This window comes from Arachis hypogaea, chromosome 14 (assembly GCF_003086295.3).
Source record: "Arachis hypogaea cultivar Tifrunner chromosome 14, arahy.Tifrunner.gnm2.J5K5, whole genome shotgun sequence".
NCBI classification, from domain to species: Eukaryota; Viridiplantae; Streptophyta; class Magnoliopsida; order Fabales; family Fabaceae; genus Arachis; species Arachis hypogaea.
Genome location: NC_092049.1, coordinates 69,458,391 through 69,463,611, shown reverse-complemented (window position 1 = coordinate 69,463,611; position 5,221 = coordinate 69,458,391).

The following is a 5,221-nucleotide window of genomic DNA, read 5'->3' as shown; positions in this document are numbered from 1 at the left end:
GCTACTAATCCTTTAGTGATGAAGAACGAAATACTCAACCATAAACAGATTAATGCAAAACTTTAAAACAAAAGAAAACTTAGATTAATGAACCATTAAAATATGAACAGAGCTCCTAACCCTTTCAAAAAGTTTAGTAACTCATGGAGAATTGAAAATAAAACAAAAGAAAGGAAGAAGAAGAAGAGAGACACATGAGGGATCCAAAGATCCTCCCTTGGGTGTCGTTCTCTGTGAGCAATCTCACTTATTTAAATCCTAGGTTTCTTAATAATTCAAATTCAAAAATCAAATCTTTATCTTATCTTTTAGGAAGATTAAGATAACTAATAATAATCCAAATCTGAATAAAAACTAATTCAAATCAAATTTTATCTTATAGGATCTTCAATAATCTTAACCAAAATTACATCTTTTAGGGGAGAATGGGCTTCAATTGGTGTGTAGGACAGTCTTGGGCGTGTAGTAGGTGTGCCACATAGCTTTTTGGGTATGCCATGCTGTTGTCTTGGGAATTTAGGCATGCCATACTGATGTCTGGGTGTGCCACGGTCTACATCCCGACCCTAATTTTCGAGCCAGAAAGATGAGGGTCGTTCGCAGCCCAAACTGAACGTCCACAAAAAAATATGCATATCGTTTCAAATCTCTGGATGTTAGCTTTTGATGAGCGGATAATTTATACGCTTTTTGGCATTGTTTTTAATGTGTTTTTAGTATGTTTTAGTTAATTTTTATTATATTTTTATTAGTTTTTATTCAAAATTCACATTTCTGGACTTTACTATGAGTTTGTGTGTTTTTCTGTGATTTCAGGTATTTTCTGGCTGAAATTGAGGGACTTGAGCAAAAATCTGATTCAGAGGCTGAAGAAGGACTACAGATGCTGTTGGATTCTGACCTCCCTGTACTCAAAATGGATTTTCTAGAGCTACAGAAACCCAATTGGTACGATCTGAATTGCGTTGAAAAGTAGACATCCAGGGCTTTCCCGAAATATATAATAGTTCATACTTTGCTCGAGTTTTGATGATGCAAAATGGCATTCAAATGCCAACTTCCTGCCCTATTCTGAAGTTAAACGCCAGAAACAGGTTACAAATCAGAGTTAAACGCCTGAAACAGGCTACAACCTAGCGTTTAACTCCAAAAGAAGTCTCTACACATGAAAGCTTCAATGCTCAGCCCAAGCACACACCAAGTGGGCCCCAGAAGTGGATTTCTGCATCATTTACTTATTTTCTGTAACCTTAGCTACTAGTTTAGTATAAAAACTACTTTTAGTGATTTATTTCACGTCTTTTGACCGATCTTTGATTAGTTTTATGATATCTTAGACTTTCATGGGGGCTGGCCATTCGGCCATGCCTGGACCTTCATCACTTATGTATTTTCAACGGTGGAGTTTCTACACACCATAGATTAAGGTGTGGAGCTCTGCTGTTCCTCGAGTATTAATGCAAAGTACCCTTGTTTTCTTATTCAATTCAAGCTTATTCCTATTCTAAGATATTCGCTTGCACTTCAACATGATGAATGTGATGATCTATGACACTCATCACTATTCTCAACCTATGAACGCGTGCCTGACAACCACTTCCGTTCTACCTTAGATTGAGCGTATATCTCTTAGCCCCCATTCCGAAAGATCGGAGTCTTCATGGTATAAGCTAGAATTATTGGCGGCATTCTTGAGATCCGGAAAGTCTAAACCTTGTCTGTGGTATTCCGAGTAGGATCTGGGATGGGATGACTGTAACGAGCTTCAAACTCGTGAGTGTTGGGCGTAGTGACAGACGCAAAAGGATCAAAGGATCCTATTCCAGCATGAGTGAGAACCAACAGATGATTAGCCGTGCGGTGACAGCGCATTTGGACCATTTTCACTGAGAGGACGGGAGGTAGCCATTGATGACAGTGATACCCAACATACAGCTTGCCATGGAAAGGAGTATGAATGATTGAATGAAGGCAGTAGGAAAGCAGAGATCCAGAAGGAACAAAGCATCTCCATACGCTTATCTGAAATTCTCACCAATGAATTACATAAGTATCTCTATCCTATTTTATATTTTATTATATTATAAAATCCCATAACCATTTGAATTTGCCTGAATGAGATTTACAAGATGACCATAGCTTGCTTCAAGCCGACAATCTCCGTGGAATCGACCCTTACTCATGTAAGGTTTATTACTTGGACGACCCAGTGCACTTACTGGTTAGTTGTGCGGAGTTGTGAAAAAGGAATTGAGATTATGATTGTGCGTACCAAGTTGTTGGCGCTATTGAAGATCGCAATTCCGTGCACCAGCTTTCCAACGCCATTTTTAACCACCTCATTTAGACCCTTCTATCTCAAGTTATGGTCACTTGACTGTGAAGAGGTCAGGATTGACAGCTTTGCAAATTTGCTCCCAAGGGTTGTTTTCTTTCAAGCGTGGCACGCCAGCTCCATAGTGTGGCGTGCCAACTCCTGGTTCCTTCATGGGTGTGGAACTTCCCTCCATAGTGTGGCACTCCCCCTTTGTTCCATTATAGGCGTGGCACACCTGCCTCATGCGTGGCATACGCAGGCTCCTGTATGCAGGGCGTTGCACGCCCTCCTCTGGCGTGGCACGCCAGTCTTTCTGATTCCAGGGTGTGGCACCCCCTACTTCATGTGGCATACCATGCTTTGGTACTTCATGGGCGTGGCACTTGCTCTTCATGGCATGTCACTTCTCCTTCACTGCGTGGCACGCCATGCCTTGCTACTTCATAGGCATCGCATGCCTCTTCCTCAGATGGCACCTCATGCTTTGCTACTTCATGGGCGTGGCATTTGCTTTTCATGGTGTGGCACGCCATGCATCAATCTCTCATGGGCATGGCACGCCCCTCCTTCTAGTTCTAGGGAGTGGCATGCCCTTCACTCTTGTACCCAGGGCATTACACGTTCTCTTCAAGGTATGGCATGCCTCTATTGGCAACTTTGGGGCATTACACACCCTTGCCTTCCTCTCCAGGGCGTTGCACACCAGCTCCTTGCATGGTTTACATGGCTTTGATCTTCACGTACTTTCTTTGGTTCTCTATGCAATGCTTGCCTCTTGATTATTCCCCTCTTTGCTACTTGATTTTCATCTCTTTAATCCTGTATTTCCTTAAAAATACTTTGAAAATACTTAGTAGCAAATGACAGTAAAAAGTAATGAGATTAAAGGAATATTTTGTAATTAAACTTACAAAAACAAGAGAAAAACATAAGAAAAATATAAGAAAAACTACTCAAGATGTGAATGCATCAGATTACAAGAAGAGCTTCTTTGGTGGTTGTATTTTCTATTCGTTGCACCATTTCTTCTTCTTCTTTTCCCTTCAAGCATGGACGTGGAACTTCAAGTGGTGCTTCGTTAGGTGTTTCCTTCATATTTGGATCAATTGAAGTAACCTTCATGCAATTCTCCTTCTTATTTAGATGATGCATGGTTTTGAAGACATGAAAAAGTAAGTGTTCATCATGCAATTTACCTTTTTCTACATCAATGAGGGCTCTTCCAATATCTAGGAATAGTCTCCCTAAAATGATGGAGGCATTCTCATCCTCCTCCATGTTAAGGATCACAAAATCTGCTGGGAGAAAAAACTTTTCCACCTTGACCAAGATATTCTCAACTACTCCATGTGCATACTTCATTGATCTATCCGCCGTTTGTAGGGCTATCCTTGTTGGTTTTACCTCTTTGATTTATAACTTCTTCATCATGGACAATGGCATCAGATTAATGCTTGTCCCTAGATCCATAATGCCTTCTCAAAAGCGGTTTTTCTAATGGTGCATGAAATTTGAAAGCTCCCTAAATCTTTCAATTTCTTTGGCAAGTCTCTTCGAATAATAGCACTGCACTCCTTGGCTATCATCACCATCTCATCTTTTCTCAAGGTCTTCTTCTTGGATAGCAACTCTTGGGATCATAATATTATAATTATTTTCACTCTAAAATATCTCTAGAGTATTGTAATACAATTATGCTAATCAAAAGATTATGATAATAATTCTAATCGGTTAAACTTTGGACCTGGTGATTATATGAGTACAAAAATCTCATCTTTGACTTTTTGAGCTACTTGTTGATATGTTAATAATATTTTAATATTAATATATTATTATATTTTTTATTGTATCTTTAAATTCGGTCTATTAATCTGAGGCAAAATGTGTCCTGCAAAATTTTCGAATTCTAACAATAAAAAGCCCAAAAAATCAATTTACTAAAAAACTAGGTTGCTACATAAAAAAAATTCACTTAACATTTCTCTTAATTTTGTGATTACCTAAGTCAAACGTTTCATAGTACTATAATCATAGAAGACATGAGTGTTTATTTATAGATACAAAACACTGAAACAAAGATAAAAAGATACAAAATTATTTTTGATAGATGAGATGTAGAGACAAATATTATGTTTAGAGACATTGAATTAATATATTTTGTCACTTTTAAATAAAAGATATAAAGACACTAATAAAAAATATACGTTATTTTTTATTATTTCTATCAATTTATCATAATTATATTTTTTATCATTATATTTTTTTTGAACTTTTTGTTTAAAAAAACAAAAATAAATTGAATTTTTATAACTTATTCTTTTTATATTTAATTTATCATGAAAAAATAAAAAAAAAAACTATTTTTTATATCACTATCCTTGTATCTTGTTTTCACTATCCATCTTATACCGTTCTTAAAATCAGTCGTGTTATGAAAATAAGGATTAGGATTTGAGGGAAGGGAGAGAGAAAATAGGGAGAATGATAAGTAATTCTATTATTGATTGTGTACATTAGAGAACATGATAGGGGCTATTTATAGCCAAGGGTCCAACTCTTAATTAAGGGCCCATCTCTTAGCCAAGGGCCACAATAAATATATTTATAACACTCCCCCGTGGATGTCCCTAGTAGCAATAGTAGACTAGTGCCTCATAAAAAATCTTACTAAAAAAATATAGTGAAGGAAAAAGAGTACACTATCTTGTAATACATTAAGTATTTGCCTCGTTAAAAATCTTACCAGGAAAACCCAAAGTGGGATAAAAACTATGATTAAGGAAAAGAGTACAGCCGGTATTAGTCCCCCTGATAATTACATCACTTGATATCTCTTAGTCGGCGAATTCCTATCTTGTATACTAGCTTCTCAAATGTGGAAGTAGGTTGTGCTTTAGTGAACAT